This window comes from Pinus tabuliformis, chromosome X, assembly GCF_031772625.1.
Source record: "Pinus tabuliformis cultivar Carrire ecotype Pingquan chromosome X, CPIR1, whole genome shotgun sequence".
Lineage (NCBI taxonomy): Eukaryota > Viridiplantae > Streptophyta > Pinopsida > Pinales > Pinaceae > Pinus > Pinus tabuliformis.
Window position 1 is genome coordinate 1,422,663,658 of NC_142308.1, and position 21,876 is coordinate 1,422,685,533.

Here is a 21,876-nt window from a genome sequence, read left to right on the forward strand (position 1 = left end):
TTTTTTTACCCTACGGTAAATTTCATTTACCTCTGTCTATTTGGAAAAAGTGGGCTTCACAGTAAAAAAAAATTTTACCTCATTCTGAACATAGAAATCATTTGACATGGTTTCCAAAAATTCTTTTGTTGTCATACTGCGCTTAATCCCACTAAACTTGATGCTTCTTCTATCCATTTCTTTCATCTTCAAGATATAGTCTTCCTGAGTGATTAATTTTTCATTTATTACATAAATGTTGGGAAGTCCCTTTTGGATCAATGCTTTAATTTTGTTAGTGAACCTATTTACTTGCAGCTCCAAGGTTTCACATCTTTCTTCTAACTGATCAATAAGGTTCCTCTTTGTCAAGACATTCTTGACATCCAAAATAGTAGCAGTCTTGTCAGTGATCCCTACTTATTCCAACTTATACTTGGACTTAGAGTTCAATAACCTGATTATATTAGAGGCATTTGTGGGCATTTCTCTCTATTTCTCTCTTCCCCACACAATAATTTCTGTAGCATTTTCTATCAAATATGATTTTCATAGAAGGCCAAATCTCATTCATAGAGTCTATTATATTCCTCCAAACAGTTTCCTTGCCTTGGACCAAGGTCTAACCAATTGAAGTGTCTCTCTATACCTTCTACAACTTCTCCAACAGTCTATGGGATTTCTTGCTTCATCTTTGGCCTTTTGCACTTCTAAAGCTTTGAGTTGGCCCTAAAAGGTCTCAATCTCCTTTGAGTGGAGTGACATGTTCTCCAATGTCTTTGTTACTTCTACAACACTCACAGTCTTAGTGGAAGAAGTGGCTGCAGTGGTTGTTCCTATTGCTAGAACCTGAGAAATAAGTATGGTATCCAGGGGGACAATTGCCATCTTCTAACTCTCTTCCTTCTCCTTTATCATTTTCTCCATCTCTGCCTCCATTTGCCTAATATGGATATTCTGTTCTACGATCAATTTCATCATATCTTCTTTCTGTGCTTCACTTTCTTCAATGCCCTTGGTTAATGGATCCTTTGTGGCTAGCAACTTGAGTTGTTTTCTCAAGGCTGAAATGTCTAGGTTCTTATTTTTAATAATCTCCTCAGTAGCATTGACATCTTTAAGGTCATACCCTATCTTAACCACCAATTCTTCCAAAGACTTAATCTTGTTATCCATGGATAAGGAGGACACTTTCTCCATCTTCGACTGTGATTGAACATTGGCAAATGAAACCTACAATTTATAGATAGTGACATAGCAGTGTTAGTCAAAGTGGAGGATATCATCTCACCATTTTTCTTGTGCATCTCCATTTGATCAATGGGATGTATGTCTTTAGTGATGAATTCAAAAGTAGTGCTCTTGCAGACTGTTGCTGATTTTATCTGTGGAATTTGGGCCTCAAGAAAGGCCATCTGCATTTTTCCTTTTTTTGTGTCAAATATTCACAACAACCTACTCTGTGAGCTGGAGTTCTGCTTCCAGAATTGGTTATAGGTACTATTTTTTAAAATCTCATTTCTGAGCTTAATATCCTTGTACTTGTCAAAAACTGGCTTTTCTTTCTTTGTTTGGACATTTTGTGATTCTAGCTCATTTTCCTTGTGAACCTATGAAGATGAAGGTTCAGTAGGAGATGTTATGAATTTTCTGGTTGCACATGGTGAATCTGTGATTATGATGGCAGCCTGCTCGTCATTTTCTTTGTCCTACTCTACTGTAGGAGTTAACTTTGTTCTCTTCTTGTAGCTGATCTTGAGCTCTTTGGCTTCACTCCTAGTTGTTGATGAAGATCCTTCCCCCCTCTGTCTTTTTCTTGATTTTTCCTGTGGAGTAGGAGTCTGCAAACTTGAAGTGGAAAAGAGCTTTTCTTCAGCTTCCTTCAAAGTGTTTTTTTTCTATTCCAGTTGATTGGCATACTACTCTGTTTCTAGCCTTGAAGTATGAATGTAAGGAGCGCTTTCATTCTCCACTCTGAGCTTTGAAATGATGCCACAATGGGTCATAAGAGCATGGAAAGATTGGATTGAAGTTCATTTCTTTAAGTATCATGTCTGCTTCTTCACCTGCTATTTTTGTGTTACACCCAAACTAGCCCACCTGTGTCTTTATTATGAACTCTAGCTTCTTTTTTGCCACTACAAAGTGGTTTTCATTCGAATTCAACATCTATCTAATATACTCGAGAGAAAAAATCGTCATTGGGAGGTATTTGGGGAGTTTGTAGAATTCCAATTCACAACCATACACCTTGATTTTTGTGTAATTTTGGTATAAATACCAATCCCCAGTGTTTTCCTGATCTTTTAGGTGTAGAATTCTCGATTTCCTCACTGATCCTGGGTTGTACTGCACTATTGATAATTTTGATGGATGGATGAACAAAATCTTCAATGATTTGCTTATAAGTGAATTCCCACTATTCAATCATGACCAATGATATCCAAAAGATCGATGGCTACTGATTTCCTGCATCATCAAGTGTTTACAATGCAAATTTGAATTTTTCTGACTGATAATAAAGGAACATGTAAATCAAAATGGAGGTGTAATTAAACACCTATTCTGTGGGAAACTTTATGAACTATTCATGAATACTCTCAACCAAGAATTGACTAAAATTAAACACCAAAGAGGGCTTGATCTCTGCGGAAAATATGGAGAGGAATCCTAAAATGGGCACATCTACCCACTCATTAGAATAATAAGCTAAAATGTAGGAAATCATGGATATAATTTTCTTGGCCTAATCAAGGAACATGGCGGAAGGATATGGAGGATTCTTTTTAGGCAATTGGGCATTCTCGGGCAAAAAGATCTCAAATATTCTGGCTCTAATGGCGAAATCCAGCTTCAGATAAAGCTGGCTGAGGGCTTCTAAGGAGAAAGGAGCATTATTTTCCACAGTGGGAGACAACATCATTTGGACATGGATTGGCCAGTAATTGTGAAGAGAATGTCACCTGTAGGGGCAGTGATAGATCTTTTTGCAGGGACATAGCATGCTTGACACCTTTGGTAAACTATAGGGCTTGGAATGTCAAGGGGAAAATGTAATGGGGGAGGTTGGACTCCTAGAGCCCAATTTCATCAGTTTTGTCTGTGTGTTTATCTTCCAACCAACAATATAATGCCACAAAATCACAGTTGCATTGGGTTTCATTTATCCTGTAATCCCTATTGGCTAAAGGTATATGATCTAAATCTACAGAAGGGGGAATCAAAGGATTAATAGGATTATCTTGAGTCTTAGTCTTTTGAGGCATGACTGGAAGAATCTGAGAACAAGAGGAATTGAGTAGAAAACAAGAAAAAATTAAAGAGAGGGGCTTACTGAGCAATAGTTTGGATAATGAACTGTCAGGTGAAAAGGAAAGGGAACTGCTAGTTTTCTATTGTGATCTTGTCACGGAATAACTCTGAGAGTGATCACTGTGTAGAACTTTCAATAACAGAAAAAGAAGAGTGAAAAGGGATGAGTGTGATAGCTTCGGAAGCCTTAAAACGTTGCGACGAATGTCGCATTAAAAATGGTGCGAGACCGTTATGCCTAAACGGTTACTTGGGAATTACAAATTTCATGGAAAATGGTCGTTTTGGCTAGGAAACCATTTAATTGGATTAACGATTATGTGACGTGGTAGTAGGAGAGTGGCGGAGGAATCGTGGTGGAGCATGCTAAAGTAGGTGAGGGAACGACAGTTTCGGAGGGGGTAGTGGGCGGTATATGGTTTTGGTTGGGGGGGTGCGAAATTGTGAGAGGCAGACACGTAGGGGATGGGGCCCAGCAAGGGAAACAAATTTTAGAATCCACCCCCCCAGCGGTAAAGGCAGAATGGAGAAGGGGGCCCAAAGGATGATGAGGGTCATGGATGAGGAGTGAGAGCAAATCCCGAAGCCGCTAAATGCAATGTACTCTAACCATAAGCTACTAAAAGCTTTGTCCGCTTTCACTTTTACATTTTTTCATTCCTGACTTAGGATGAAAAATAAATATGAAAAATATGTGGGAGCACTTTATTCTTTGGCGTATATTTGGTCTTTTTCCACCTTATGATCAAAACTTTGGATAAAATAATATAGGTAAATATTTATCAAAGCATCAAATCTACTTACCCTTAGCTAAACTAGCATTTTTTAATTCTTTCCTCTAGGGTGCATTTAGAATAGTGAACCCTATTTATTTTCTTTTATTACAGAATGAAAAACTATCTTGCCTATCCCTTATTTCGCCTCCTATTGATTCAGATTAAATAGTTGAATTAATGTCATTTTCTAGCGAACTACTGATTAACCTAGATTAAACTGTTGGGAAAATCTTTATTCTCTAACCTAATTTACAGAAATTTAAAGGAGTTTAATCGTGGTTATGCTATATGATTAAACTAAAACCTAGTGATTGTCCCCTTTTGAGCAAGCTGCACACAACTTTTATTTTTGAGTGATGAAGCAAAACTATCTATGAGTAGTGGAATTTAGACTTGCAACACTTTCAATATTATTCTATTTGTCATTTTTCTTTCTTTTGGTGGGGTTCAATCATTTCTTCTTTCTTAATATTCTTTTTTTTCTCTTTTTCTTATTTATACCCTCTTTTCATTTTTATTCTATTTTTTCTTTTATTTGGAAATCATTCGCAGATTGAGAAGTATTTACAAAATAAGATTCCTGACATATGATACTCAATTACCTTGAGATCCTATAAATTATAGGACCCTTCATGATATTGTTGAAATTTTGGATTTTCTTTAACACGGGTGAAGAAGCTCCTTATTTCACCTAACCTTATACGCATGTTTTCATAATTTCTTTAATGCTATGCCTTGATTCATATTGATCCTAGCTTGTGAAATAGATGTTTATGAGGTTGTTTCTTTCAAATATTTGAAATATGAATTGTTGTACCTTCATGGTGATTATTTACTTCTTCTTTGTGGAGTTGTGTGGCTTTAATTTACTTGAATGGTCAATTGCTTTTACTTGATTGGGAGGTAGAATGCTTAACATTATCAATATCTATAGCCTCAAATAGAGTAGTGTTTGAAGGGATGTTACTCGTTGCTCATGTTTATATTCTTTGTTATTCTCCAAGTCATGTTTAGAACTTAGGGCTCTCATTTTGCATTCTTCTTTAGGGTATTGTTAATTAGTGTAAGGTTGTCTTATAGAAATTGTATCTTCGTATGATTTTTTTCCACTTGGATCGGATCGTGCATTTTGAAATGTTAATCTCTAAACATATGTTTGTTTTAATCTATTATACTTCCATAAGTGTAAAAATAATGTTAGACAAGTCATACAATACTATAGAGATAATGTACTCTAGGTAATTTCTTTTATATATTTAGGCTACTGCATGGTTAGATGAAAACAAGATGGTTTAATATGTAATCCCCCTTAGCAATAATTTGTCAAAAAACATGTTTGAGTAGAGAAATATGATGGGATAACACCATGTATCCCATTTTTTTCATATCCCTATCAACATACTTGTATTCCATCATCTTTAAAACTTTTCAAAATGTATTTTAAATACAAAAAATTTAGTAATAAATTAACTAACCATTTGAAAAATAATTCACCCTTTTAATTTATCCACATAAAACTAAAATTAGCAACCTCATCATTTTTCCTTCCACTTCACAACACACATATCAAACACCAAGGATTAGGTTTGTTCCCTGGAGATTTTGTTGTTTAGGTAAAGAGAGAATCTTAGCTTAATTTCTTTTGAGGTTGAAGATACCTTTCTAAGTGAGGAAAAATAACTTAATCTAAACTAGTGTAATTACATAAACTTGGACAAGAGAATAAACAATAGGAGAAAAAACACTAAAAGATTTATTAGTCCCTCCCTACAGAAGCACAGGGACTATATCATTCACTTGAGTATTGAATCCATATTAATTTGAGTTGACCGGTGCATTTAACCAATGTTTTTACAAAAACATTCACTTTTATCCAAAGTTTCATATTTGAGGTCTTATTATCGAGTTTCCTAATATGCACATCCAAAAATAAGTTTTAATCAAAGTTTGGATGGCTCGTGGTGGAAACCATGGGAGAAAATATTTTGTCCACCTTTATCCAAAGTTTGGATTCAACTTTGTTAATTTTATCCATTTTTTCTGGAGCTCATGGGCCGAAATAGTCTGTTCGCCTCTATCCAAAGTTTGGATCACCTTGGTTACCTTTATCCAAAGTTTATTATTTCTCTCTGCCACTTGCCATACATTTTGATAGCAACTTCTCACCAACTTCCACTGCTTCATTTCAAGCCAAACACATCTCCCCACCACTACATTCTACCTTCCCACCATTATTTATTCCAAAGCCAAGAGAGATCCTATTAAGTCACGTTCTTCTTACCACAAGAACTCATTTTTCATCCTACAAATAAAGACATCCAATAATAAAAAAGCATCACTGCAAGTGTAATACGTAGGAACTCATTCTTGAGACATGCAATAATCAAAAAGTATCATTGCAAGTGCAATACATAGGAACTCATTCTCATCTGCAGAAAAGGCATGCAATAATCAAAGAGAGAGAGAGCATCGCTGCAAGTGCAATACATTGAGGTAACATAGTCATTGATACCTATTAATGAGTCAAACCCATGTAAATTACAATGTTTTCTGTATTTGTTGCAGTGTTTTTCTATTTATATTAACAAACCTAACAATGTTTTCCTATTTGTTACAATGTTTTTCTATTTTTCTATTAACAAGACTAACATATTAACAAGTTGCGTGATGAATGGTCTCGGATCTGATTCTTTGATTTGGGAGAAATCTCCTCGGAAGCTATTGCCATATTTAGGTGGGTGCAAATGAAGCATCAACGATATCCTTAGGTCCACTATAGCATAGGCCTTCAGTCATTTATGACTTCTACCTTTCTTTCATAGGTCCATTTTTATCCATTTTTGTGGTAGAAAAGAGTGCCTTTTTTCCCCTTATCTGTAGTTGTATCATGCAGCTGAATGGAATTTTTTTAAGGCTCATATAGAGCATAACTAGTCAAACTTAAATTAGGGATATAACAACGTTGTAATTTCCATTATTAGGTTGCCTACAGGGGACACAATACGCCTTGGTTCTTGTACCAAAGCTATAGTGGTATCTCAATATTATATATCCCTTGTCCCCCAAATCAATGAGATACCATTTTTTCTGGTGGTTTCATCGTCTATGTATGATGAGTAAAGTGATTATATAAGTAATAACAAACTAACTTTCTTTGTGGTGTTAGGCATTGTTGACCCACAAACTCACACGAGATCATTAATAACCACCCTTGTAAATTTTGTGCATGATTGGACAAAGCTATTTTATGTTGTCTGCAAAATATTATTCAAAGATGATTGTAATAGAAGTTGGTAACGTACTATTATCCGAAGTTGGTAATTAAGTTTTGAAGAATCAATTCATAATTGCAATTAGTTGATTTCTTCAATATTTGCATTGTAAATGATGTCATTTCCTCTCTAATTACAATCCAAGTGTGTCACCTTCAATTAAGGTTGATGCTCCATCAAATATTGAAGATGAAAGAATGGAAGAATAGGAGATAGAAGTTGGCTCATGATTGCAATGATGGAAAATTAGTGATTCAAAAATTGAAAATTTGAATAAGCTTGAGCTGTATATTCAGCCTAGTACCGAAATATTTTGAAATCAAAGGTCACACAAAATGGTAAGAAATTTTAAACATTTGAAGTTTTATTTATTTGCAGTAGTTACCATTATTATGGATATGCCCTTTGGCTTTGTTGGTGGGGAAAACATCTGTTCAATAATGACAGATTTGCTAGAATTGAGAAAATGAATCCACTAAATTGTGTTCAAATATCAAATTCTCTTATGTTAGTTACAATTAACTAAGTTTACTATGACACTGAAAATTAGTAAGTAGGCTCAAACAATTAGTAAGTAGGCTTTTCCTTTCTCCTGGAATAACTCATGTATCCATCTCCATAGTAAGGACCACCATTTTGTTTTTCAAGAAAAAACTACTGTATTAAATTTTGAACATCTCAACTTGAACGGAATTATATTAACTAAACAAGTAAACAGTTACTAGTTGTCTGACCTAAAAATCATGTGATGACATCCAAACATTTTTTCAAAAAAAAATCTACATTTTTCCTACACTCTACACATCATTTCCATTCTTTCTCTTTGGCTAGCTTTCTTCCACAAGCAAAGATAATTCCTCTTCACAACATTGTAAGAACAAATTCCCTTGATTCTTTATAGGATCTGCAGAAGCCTAAATCCTCAAGAAAAGGAAAATTAAGTTGAATCCCATATGACCATTCCATGGACTTAGAGATGGCAGCAAAATTGTAAAAAGTGGCATAAGAGTAGCACTGAAGCACGAGAGATTGTGGGAGCCAATGGAGGAATATGGGATCACATAGCATGGCAGGGGGCTTGGTAGATATTATTTACAAATGAACCCAAGAAATATTGGACGCGACACACGTGCAAGGGACATGCAGGGTGAGAGGATGTCATCTCACCATGGACAAACAATCAAAGGATGCACCCATGTAGTGGTGTAGTCGTGCTCATGTGCAGGTAGGGTACCATATATCCAAGAAATGCCACCTAAAATAACATGTGTAGCCTAAAAAAATGTCTATGAAAAAAATTGAAGACAATAAAATGTGAAGCAAAGGACTTGCTCTTCTCAATATTACAACTCACTTAAATAATATTACATTGGAAACATGAATAATAAATGACTGGATTTAAACTCGACTTAAACTCATCTAACTCAAACTAAACTGAGACACTTGGAGGGACGGTTTTGACACCTAACAGGTGGTTGGGATTATATTCTCCAACACTCCCCCTTAATTACAACCACATAAAAAATTCAATTAAGATACATGTTAGTCTATGTCTCAGCTAGGTTTACAATTTAAAATTTGACTTCAACTTTTCTTCTTCTCTTTTTCTAGATCCTATAGCCTCTAAATTGTTCCAAATTTTTCTCTTTGTTGTATCCTTCAAACCTTAGTTTCTTCATTTTCTGGTGCAGGTCTTCCATTTTTCCTAACTGTCTAAGCATACCATGAACTTCTTCAAAAAACAACTTGTATGTGGGCTTCTCCCACATATTATCTTCTATAGTGCACTTTTCATCGTCAATCTGCTGCAACATAAGACCATAATAAAATTTCATCTCTTTAGGAGTCCAATACCTGAAAATTTCATTAATTTCTTCATCATGCATGCTATCTTCAACATTCATTTCTATAACTTCTATGTAGACTTAATCTAGGCATGGTGTTGCAAGCCATGCTTCAAGAAAATTTAATTGTTCTTCGAAATCATTCTCTGTACGTACACATTTGAAATCAATGGTAAGTGTAAAAACATTTGGAGAACCACATTGGTTATGTTCCTTCTTCTCTACAATGAGAGCTTCCTTTTGTTGCACTTCCAACTCTGCTTCTGCCTTTGTCCCTGTTTTCTCTTTGTGGGCTTCCTTCCTTGTCTCTAACTCTCTTTCTGTCTCTGTTTTTGTTTCTGGTTCTGTCTCTTCCACTTTTGTAATAACATGTGCTGATGCAGACAGGTTGTCTTCCACTTGGTTTTCAGATTCAAGAGGGATTATCTCACCAAATAACATCATGTCAATATGATGTTTTTGTTGCATCACCTGCAACTATTCATCATTAGATAAGAATTCTTCATGAAATTTTACATCAACAATATCAATTGCTCGATTCACCAAACTTTCATCAGCAAGCTCTGTTACTAGATTTACCAAATTTTCATTAGCAAGCTCTGTTGCTAGAATCATCATATTGTCATTAAAAGATGTTTGAGATCTTTTTAGATCTGGAAGTGAAGAGGCAAAAGGATTCCTTTGCATTGAAATGCATAAAAGAATCTTTAGATGACAACATTCTACCCTTGATTTCAGATGCCAAGAAAGCTAAGGAGGCCTTGGATACCCTTGAAAGGAGTTTTGGTGCAAGGGGGAGCATTGAAGTTGAAGATGAAGGTGGAATTATAGCTACAGATCAACATGCAGATGAAAGGATTATTGAATCCCATTGTGCTCAAGCACAAGTGGATGATGTCTGTGAAGAATTCGCAAAAGAAAGCTTTGTTGCTGGAATCACCAAGTTTTCATCCACTTGTGGTTGTGCACAGTGGGGTTCACGAGCATCTATGTGCTCCTCTCTTGCTCCACAGACATCATCCACTTGTGGTTGAGCACAGTGGGATTCAACAATCCTTTCATCTACATGTAGCTCTATAGCTATAGATCCACCTTCGTCTTCAACTTCAATGCTCCCCCTTGCACCAAAACTCCTCTCAAGGGTATCCAAGGCTTCCTTGGTTGTCTTGGCATTTGAAATTAGGGGTGGAATGATGTCATATACAGTTTCTTTTATGCATTTCAATCCAAAGGCATCATTTTTCCTCTTCACTTCCGGATCTAAAAAGATCTCAAGCATCTCTTGATGTCGCTTTGTCCTTCTTAGCTTCTTGGCTTTTCCCATTTGTTGAGCACTGGCTCACTACAACTCAACAAGCTAAACAAACTGTAGACATCGCATCTAACTACAATAAAAATGTCGTTGCTACTTGGCTTCCATAAACAAATGAGTCTACAAATTCTCACAAAAAAATCACACTGATGAAAATAAATCCTTTTACTTTTTAATCTCCTTTTCAAATCTTAAAAAAATTCTCCTTAAATAAGCATTAAAAAAATCATATGCCTTTTTAAAATAAACATAAAAACAATCCCTTTTTAAATCATAAGTTTCCAAAAATTTCATTTAACAAACAAACTCATGATTACCTTTCCTAAAAATGTGAAATTTTGACTTTTCAATCAAAATCCCTTGAGTGCTTTGTTTAGTATCTTTTCCATAATTATTATAACGCACTCAAGGGTTAAATTTGATGCCTGTATACCCGTTTTTTGCTATTTTACACATTAAATACTATTGGTTTCTAAATCTACACGTCATCACTGACTGGCCAATAATTTTTGAAAATGTCATATTGACGAGCGTATTCAAAATTGACCAGTTTTAATATATATATATATATATATATATATATATATATATATATATAGATATATATATATATATATATATATATATATATATATATATATATATATATATATATATATATATATATATATATATATATATATATATATATTGCATACTGCAGTGACGGTATGACGGTACTCGGGTGAGAATCATCCCACCTTGGTACAAAGAAACGAGAGAAACTGGAGGCTGGAGCTATTAATGGCATGCCGCATGGATGATGAGGGTGGTAATGCGGAATGGTCTTGTCAGCGAATAAAAATTAATTTTGAATATTTGTTTGGTACGAATCACGATTTCCAAATCCAAAAAAAATCTATTACTTCACAACTTTGAAATCCAAATAGATCTTCTTCCCACGAAACTTTGCCTAGTGAAATATGCCGTGAAATATGGTTTAAGCTCTAATTCTTCTTTAGAAACTCCAAGTTATACAATGTTACAATGATAACCTTAATAACGACCAAAGAAATGGCCATTTGAGTATGTATCCTTAGTTATCATTGAAATTAACTTTAGTTGTTTTGAATTGTCAATTGTATGGCTAATTCTTCAAGTTTGTTTCAGGGTAAAGGATTCAGAGAAATCCAAATCATTGGCCAATTCTTCAAGTTTGTTGCAGAGTAAAGGATTCAGAGAAATACAAATCATTTCTTCAGCGCAAGAATTCTTATCATTTGAAAGCACGATCTATGATAATTGCATTCAAATCCATATAATTACCTTAATACCCAATTCAGGCTCTACAGAGAGGACCTGTTGGCACCTTATAGAGAAGTGGCACCTTACGGAGAAGCCCTACAGAAAATAAGAAGTAATTCGAGGTTGCAAAAACAAAGAAACTATGTCGGCATGAGAGCAAGTCGCAAATTATGTACCATTAATAGCTCGAGTTTCTCGTTTCCTTGTATCTGCATCATTTGCAAGTTGTACGGTCCTGACCCCAGGCTCCCAGCTAGTAGCTACCACCCTACCAGTTATGTTCACAGCCTCCAAACTCCAATTCAAGTTCCAAATTCTAGCCATCACAGTTTGAGAAAAGATTGCAGACCACTCACATAGTTTGAGAACATGAATTTGTTCGGTTATCCTCCAGTTCAAGTTCCAAATTCTAGCCATTTTAGCCATCACGGTTTGAGAAAAGATTGCAGACCACTCACCTAGTTTGAGAACAAGAATCTGTTTGGTTGTCCTTAAGCTTCTTGCTGGTAGATTTCGCGCCACAAGTAAGTGGTTTCTGCACATGATTCTTTTGTGTTTTTGTCGAAAATTCTTTTGAGTTTTTGTCTGAAAATTTTGAATTAGTAACTCCATTGAATATATTTACATTCTTGATCAAACATGATTTTAATATATGAATAGAATCTTCTTGTGCTTGTTCTTGCCAGACTTTTTCTCTATTCACATGGATTATTAAAAAAATTATTTACAATTGTAACAAATGAAAGACTATTGATTAGAAGTAAAAATCAATTCATAAAATTCAATTTACATTTAGGACTACCCAGTACCATGTCTTTGCCACAAGGGCTCTAGTCTCTACAGTACCATCTCAAAACCCAAACCCTCTAAAAACCCAAAACAAAACAACCCGCTAAATAAATGGTAAACCTATATACGCAACCACCATTTACAAACATTTTCCATTCAGTTAACCAGAGATTTCAATGGCCCTAACTTCAAGTTTATGCTGAGGCTGCTTGGGCACAATGACAGTTAACACGTTGTTTTCCATTGAAGCCTTCACATCATCCACCTTGGTATTTTCTGGTATCCCCAAAGGCCGCAGAAATTTTCGTAGGTTAAGTACAAAATCAACGCCAATACTGGTTGGCAGTTGCCTCTTTTAGTAAACACTTATATCACATAATTTGCATTAATGACTTCAGTTAATTAGGCTCTGAGATGTTCATTAAATTTTGAGTCCACAAGACTTTGAAATGTTTGTTTTTTTTTTCTACTACAGTCATTAACAATAGCTATATTCTAAATTTCTAACTGCAGGCTCTCATAATTAGTTGAATTCTTGTAAAAAGGCCATGAGCACAGACGAAATTAGGTGCTTTGACAGTGAAATATAATTAACTTTTTTTACAAAATCTAAAATTTAGTTTGTGTACATGTTGATATTGAATGTAGTTTGTGAACATTTACATAGTTCATACACATTATTTTTTTGGTTTGAAACTTATTTCAGAGCTATTGTTTTTGTAATGGGATTGACATCCAAGTGACTTAAACGGAAAACATGGCATGTGTGCTTCAATTTCTGTTATGTGAATTTTTATTTTGTCTAATTTTAATTGAACAATATTTACATTCACTATTTTCATGTGAGTAATTATATATATATATATATATATATATATATATATATATATATATTACAGAGATATAAATACATATTTTCTATTTATTTTCTCACTATTTCCATCTTAAAGAAAAAAAAGCCAAACATTTTAACTATGTGGAAAAATCACAAAAATATCATCAACAAGTCTCAAATGAAAGTGTAGCAATGACACTTGAGTTGATTGGTACAACACAACATGAAAATTTTGTAAACTACAATTTGCAAAAATTAAATGAAACTTATACAAATAAATATTACAAATCATGTGATGCCCAATTTAAAAGTAAAACCGTCATAAAAATATTCTCTGACCGGTAGGGGCACCCGTCAAATTTAACCCCTGAACCCCTGAACGCACTGTTCATGGTTGGGAAGGAGCGTGAGGCAGGAAAGCGCGTTCGTGGTTTGGAAGGAGCGTGAGGCCGGAAAGCGTGCAAGTATTGTCGACTCACGCGACTTTTAAACTTTTTTTGTTGCTTTATAACGCTAACGCTTTTCGCTGAATTTCTGGATTAATACGATATCTTTAATGGTGTAAGGTGCGTTAATAAAGCTACCCCTCACACAAAAATTTCGAATTTTTTTTTATTCTGAGCTGAAATTTTTTAATTCGTTTTGCTTTTGTTTTCGTTGGCCTAGCCGTAGTTGGCTTCTTCGTTCTCTTCTGGCTTCTTCTTTGATTTTGAGCTGAAATTTTTTAACTCGTTTTGCTTTTGTTTCCGTTAGCCTAGCCGTAGTTGGCTTCTTCGTTCTCTTCTGGCTTCTTCGTTGAAATTTTTGCTTCTCTCTCACAGAGTTTTATGCTCTCTAAACTTCTTCGCAGTAGGCTTCTACAAACCTTTCTTATTCTGTCAAAGAGTCTTATGCCGGCTTGCCTACTTTGTCTGTTTTTCTCTTTGCACTCAAGTTGCTGCTCTCTCACGGAGTCTTATACAAACTGGCCTATCTTCTCTTTTGCTGCTCCCGAGGAGTCTTACCAGGGTTAATATGATACGATGACAAAAATGGAAGAGAATAAAATGTGAAGCAGAGGACTTACTCTTGTATTACAAATCACTTAAATAAAACTACATTGGAAACATCAGCCATAAAGTAATAAATGACTAGACTTAAACTAAACTCAATTAACTCAAACTAAACTGGACACTTGGAATGAGTTTTTACACCTAACAGGGATTGGTATTACATTCTCCAATAGTCTAAAAATGTTCTAAGCTTTTATAATTATGTTTAAAATCAATCTCTTAACATTTGGATTTTGTTCAAATCAAACATGTGTCAATACATTTGGAGGGCATTAATTTTGTACTACTTGACAGGTCTATCCATGGATGAGTTGGAACAAGTTTTGAAAAATAATGGAATAGATGATGATAAAACAACTAAGGAAAATATTTCCGAACACAGATCATGTAAGTAGATTTTTGTAATGTTTCATATCCACCTGTACAACTCTTAGTCGACAACTAATTCATTGATTAATTATATATTCAGGATGGAAAAATAATCTATGACGAGTTTGCAGTGACGATGAGAAAAGGAAACCCAGACACAAATCCCAAAAAGAGACACTCAAATATTCATATGATGGGGCTCCAAGGCATAAATGATTTCTGAGTAAATTGCTTGTATACAGTTTCTTATTGTTTCTGTGATGAGTTCTTTATTGTTTTGTGATCACAATTGTGATCAGTCATAACATGAACCCATTACATAAACATTTCCAAGGATAACAAATTAGAAATAATTTATGAAATAATTCATTCCCTCTTTTTTTGCAGCATGTTCTGAGGGGCATATGAAAAGGTTGTTATAGGGCAGCCTCTCCTCTAGGATCATCTAAGCCTTTGCTACCTTTTTTGTTGAGAGAGGGTATTCTCGATACATGTTAACAATGAAGTTGCAACATGAAGCTGATTTCTTTCCTAAATGAAAGAGTATGGAGAGAGCATTTTGTTCATCATAGTTGTATTGCAGTTGGCTAATAAAGTGTTTGTAATTATATTGTGGCCTAATTGTTGTGGAAGGTGCATAACCATATTGTAAGGTTGCTTGTTCTTTGGGAATATAAGCCATCGATGAATCAATGTTGTGGCATATTTTCAAAATGGGTATTGCTATTTCTAATCAGAATTATGGAATAGTAATAAGTTTTGGATTTGGAAACTGTCGTTGGTGGCCAAGTTATAATAATGATATTGTCAATTTAAGCCCCAATCTTTGACTTTTCTGAATAATATTATTTGAACCTTTTGTAGCAACATTGGAGTCATTCAATATTTTTCTTGATGAATTTATTTTGCTTATCGCTCTTCATATTCTTAGTGTCTTTCTATTTGACAGACATTTCCTGCAGCTCATCTAAACCTATTCAATTAACTTTAAAATAGTACTGTGATAACTGACACAAAACTTTTCTTTGCAAACATGGACGCATTCTGGCGTGTGCTTATGAATTGCGTTCAAGAGTAATGTAGCCAGATGCCTAGAGCAGATTACCAATAAATGACTTTTCTGAATATTTTCCTCACAGGTAAGCTATATTAAGGTTTTATTTGAGCTAGGAATGAAAGTTAACGTAAGTGTGATTGGAAAGGAAACCAAACATGTCATAAGATGTAATTGATTGATCCAACAGAGGAAGAGCCAAGCCAATGAAGATGCGGACTTGTTTTTATTTTTTGGAAAAATATCGATGAAAGAATTGAATTCAGGTATTTTTATGTAAAATGATAAAATTTATATATATATATATATATGGGGTTCTAGTTTTGGAGTTCCTGGAAAATCTGTTTTTTTTTTCTATCTGTTTCTGGGCACCTCTTTTGTCCCCCATCAATGTTATGTAATTCAGATCTTTATATTCTCTTAATATAATCCATGAAGGTTTTTTTTTTTCTCTCTCTATATATATATAAACACATAAGTGAATGGAATATTTCATCTATCTTTCACATGCACAAATTAACTAATAAAATTATAATAAAATACTTTATTAAATAAAATTTAAATAAAAGAAATAATAATAAAATATTTGATTATTATTAATAAAATAATTTATTATTAAAAGATTGATGAATATTTAATATTTTCATTTATTTTAAAGTGGTGCATTATGTTGTCAGAGGTTTACTAATAAGGTTTTAGAAATTTGATTTAATTACTAATAATTATTAAGTAGATTGTAGAGATTTAATTTTATGGAATATTCTAGAATAATTTTATTAATAAACACAAATAAAAATTTGAAATTATTTTAAAAGTAGTTATATATTTTTTTGTATTTACAAATATATTAATTAAAAAGAAAAAATCATATGAACATGTGTTATACTTTATCGCAGTGTTGTATTAGTCACCTACACGAAGTCTAAGTCTATTTATAGGTTAAGAATCTCAATAGTAAAGTGATCGTCAATCTTCATGGTTAATAATCTTGTTTCATTCTTTTTTAAATGTATGTATGTTTAAATCTTATAATAATAATAATAATGATTATGATGATGATGATAATTCTTATGATTTTTTAGTTGAGAGGTTCATTCTACAACCCACTATGAAGGCAATGTGTAAGTATGTACCTACTGAATTTGGAATTAATACGTGCCTTCTTAAAATAAAAATAAAATAATCTCTAAATAGAAAAACAATGTCTTCATAATAAAAAAAAGAAAAAATAATATTCTATGCATGTTTAATTATCCATCCTAATATAATCTAAAGTAATTAAAAGTAAAACAAATGCGTGAGTAATATGTTTAAACATTATACTTAACAAAAATATTTTAACACTTTATTTAGATAACTTTTTTGAAGATCTATGTTAACCAATTTATATGCATATCAACTTCATATATATCTATATATAGAAAAATGTTAAAAGAAAATATTTTAATGTTGTATATAATAAAATATCCAATGTAGATTATGAATAAAATATTTTAATATGAACAAATATTGACACATACTTAAAAATATATATCATACAAATAAAATAATCTCATGTTAGATCCATGCTTAAGATGGATGACAATGTGATATATAATAAGGTAAGTGTTTTGATGCCTATATGCATTTACCAAGCATTTAAATTATGTGATTGTGCTAGTTATACGGTAATTTCGTATTGCATTTAGAGATAGTAATTTTTAAAATATAATTATTATTTTACAAAGTGACTTCTTCCTTTATTAGATAATGGTTTAGATAAGATTTGGTACTTTAATGTCTTCAATGCTTGAATTAAAAGGGATTTTTATTGAAACTAGAAGTAATCTTAGGAAATCTATTTTAATTTAGTCATCATAACCATCATTTTATCAATGTTAATAATCCTACTCATACTAAAGTAGAAAATTTTGAGGATTTTTAGTTTCTTATCGAGATTAGGTACTTCTTTCTATAACAATAATATCTTTGGCATCAAATAGAATCAAAATTATTATACCAATCAGGGTTGGGCTGACAAAATCTTCTTCTTCCAAACAACTCTAGCTTTTCTATGTAAATGCCAAAAAGGGCAAGAGACTTTAGTCAACCTTGCTAAACTAATTTCTTCAAACCGTCCTTTAGTATTCTTAGATTTTATAACAAAATTATTGTAAAATTTTATCGCAATAGTTATCGACTTAAGAAAAACATTTAGCTCTTATATATTATGCCAATTGTTAGTCATATACAATGTATCAAAATCTTCACATAGACTAATGGTCTTATTATTGTGACACTCTTTCATGATGATCCTAAACATAACATGGTGATGTATAATTGATTGGTAGATTCTAAACCCATTGTGACATTTTAGCTCTTCTTTTGTGAATTTCTAACTAGTATTTTTCTCATTTTCCAAAATAGTTCCATATAATCATTGCGTTCACACTTATGCTGAGAGAGGGAGGGTGAGTTAAAATAAGAAATTTTACTTATTTAAAAATTCAAAAACTATAAGACACTAATATCATAAAAAGACGATGAATAAAAAAATATAAGTGGAAAAATTTTCATTAGAAAACCACAAAATTTATTTTTAATAATGCTGTGCAGGAGAAAACCTAGTTACAACAATTTGTAAGAAACAACCTACCAACACGAAACTACACATTTCATAAGGTTTCCATAATATACCGAAATTTTATGTTTTCTAATATCTCCATTATATTTTCTCTTCTCACACCTTGACCTACCAACACGAAACTACACATTTCATAAGGTTTCCATAATATACCGAAATTTTATGTTTTCTAATATCTCCATTATATTTTCTCTTCTCACACCTTGAGCCTCATATCACTCAAGCTTATTTTGGATTTTAGACCTCCTCACACCTGTATTAGTGCATATTTACTCCTCACACCTACTCCTTTCCCTAGACCACGTTCCATCTTTCACTTAATCAACATCTAAAGTGCTCACCTGTCATTTATTTTATATGGATTTGGTGCCAAATTGAGGGGTTGAATTGAAATATGCTTCGCTCAACTCTGATATGTAATCTTGAAGCCTTCGTTGGACCGATATGTAATAAGGGTCTCCTCCAATAAAATTACTCATGTTAGGCTCTCCTAACTTGGAAGAATGTCCATATCAATTTCAATGACAACACATTATTGAACAATAACCGATTATCATATTTGTCATATAGTTAGAGGGATTATTACTATACCTACTTTTAAAAATAAGTAAATGAGTCCTTGATTCCAAGCTTAAGGGAACCCACGTAACCACTAAATTGAAAAGGTGGTATATTTGAGGGATTTGGATAGGTCCTCGAATATTTTAGACTTCTACTTCAATGTCTTTAATTTTCCCTTTTACAATTTGTTGAATCTTTGCTTCTTAAAAATGGTTTTCACATTTTCTATTTATTAAGTGAAATAAATAATTTGTAGAAATAGTTTTCACTTTTTCCACAACATTAGTAGATTCCTATTTAGTCCCGTAAAGAATTAGGGTTATAATTATTAATTAAAATGATGACTTACGGTTGTAATTATTAATTAAAATGATAACTTAATTAGTTCTATTTTTCAAATTATAGTCTTAAAATAACAAGAATTTGTTGAATCTCTGCCTCTTAAAAATGGTTTTCATATTTTCCATTTATTAAGTGAACTTCATACTGTGTAGAAATAGTTTTCAGTTTTTTCACAACATTAGTAGCTTCATATTTAGTTTCATAGAGAATTAGGGTCATAATCATTAATTAAAATGATAACTTAATTAGTTTTATTTTTCAAAGTATATTCTCATAGTAAGAAAATATTATCATCGATTCTTATATTATATTATAAATATCTTGTTCTAGGCCATTTCAAAATCATTTTTTTTTAATAAAATGAAAATATTATCATCGATTCTTATATTATATTATAAATATCTTGTTCTAGGCCATTTCAAAATCATTTTTTTTAATAAAAAAATGAGAGTTAGAGCTAGTACAATTGAGTCGGATTAATGCTCAAAAACATAAATTTTCTTGTAACAGTTCCGGTTCAAAAAAAATAATATATGTACATCTCCATAAAATTTGATGTGAATCACTCGATTGTATTCTTAAAAATAGAATATATTATTTTATTATCATTCAATCCACTCTAAATATATTAAAAAATGTTCCCTTTTATGCCCAATGCAATATAATGCCAATTTCAATTGATATCCATAGACCCTTTGCTTCTATATGGAGTGTCCAAATTATTATGTATCATGATATTTTTAGTTTCTGTCTTATTTATTATGATTTTTTTAGTTTCTATTTCTAATAATAATTCCTTTATCTTTGATTATTATTTATTCTACTTCCCTCGTGTTCTTTTTTCTTAAATTTTGAAGTTTCTTTCTTAATTAAGTCTTCCAATACCTTTTCACTTTTTTAGTTTATTGAATCTGGTTTCTTTTATCTTTGATTATAGTTTATTCTCGTTCCCTCTTATTGTTTATTCTCTTTCCCTCAGGTGTTTTCTTACTGTTAGTATTTCTTTACATTTTAATTCCTTAGTTAAATCAATTTGTTTTTTCATTAGTTTTGATTAAAAATTAAATTGGTATAATTTTTTTACTTTTTTTATAATTAAATATAAAATGTCTAAATTATTATTTATCATGATATGCTTAGTATCTATATTATTTATTATTTTCTATTCCTAACAATAATTCCTTTATGTTTGACAATTGCTCAATCTCCCTCCCTCATGTTTTTTTCACATTTTAAAGTTCTTTTCTTAATTAAGTCTTCCTTTACCTTTTAACTTAGTTAATGCAATTTGGTTTTTTCCCTTTATGTCTGATAAAATCTCAATCTCCCTCCCTCATGTTTTTTTTCACATTTTAAAGTTTTTTTCTTAAACCTTTTAACTTAGTTAATGCAATTTCGTTTTTTATGGGTTCTTTAAATTGTTATAAAGTATTCCTTTACCTTTTAACTTCTTTAGTTAATTCAAATTGTTTTTTATGGGTTCTAAAGTATTTAGGAGGATTAAAAATGAAATTGTTATACATTTATTTATTTGTAATTAGAGTAATATGTGGCTAGGTCAATTGAATGTATGATATAGCTATGAACAATTATCATTATATATTCTAGGTGTTTATATGATCCTATTTAATATTTGTGTGAAAGAGTTAATTCTAATAGCTAAGAGAACAATTACCACTATAAACGCTTGGTGTTTATCTGAGCCAATTTAATAATGATGTGGCACAAGGTCAATTATAAAGCTACTAATTGTGTGGCACGAGGACAATTCTAACCTTGGTTTTAGATTCCACTACTACCCTTGGTTTTAGATGACCATTTTATTAGAAATAAGTCCTGAACCCTAATATCATATAAAGGATTATCTCTCTTTATTTGAAATTCAGTTTCTATATATTTTTAAATATTATATAATTACTTTGTAAGTCTCTCCTTCATAAGGTAAATGCAGTGAATTTAATTAAACAACATTAGGAAAAGCAACAATGCAGTGAATTTAATTAAACAACATCAGGAAAAAAACTAACTGGGCACGGTTAGTTTATGATATTATTGAATGCAAATCCCAATTCAATAACCCAGCTTTGCCGCTGAACTGTTTTTCAGCACAAACTTCACCGCAGAGATGTACTATTCGCGTAGTTTACTATAGACCGAATATATAGAATAGAGTTCACAGACCGGATATATCAGAATAGAGTTTTACTCGAGACAGGAGACAATCTCTATTCACCTAAGACCAGTTCTTTCTAATCCAGACTTGGATATTCATCACTAAGAGATAACTGCAACTGATCTGGAGATTTTATATCCACCCCAGACCGAATTATCCCGTATAATCGCCACTGCAATCAATTTACAGGGTTAATCTTTACTGCAGACCGGTTCTCTTCAATATAATATTATTATATTCAAGAGAGGACATAGCGTTGATATTTACTGTTCATGGTCATTTGTAATATACCCAGTATT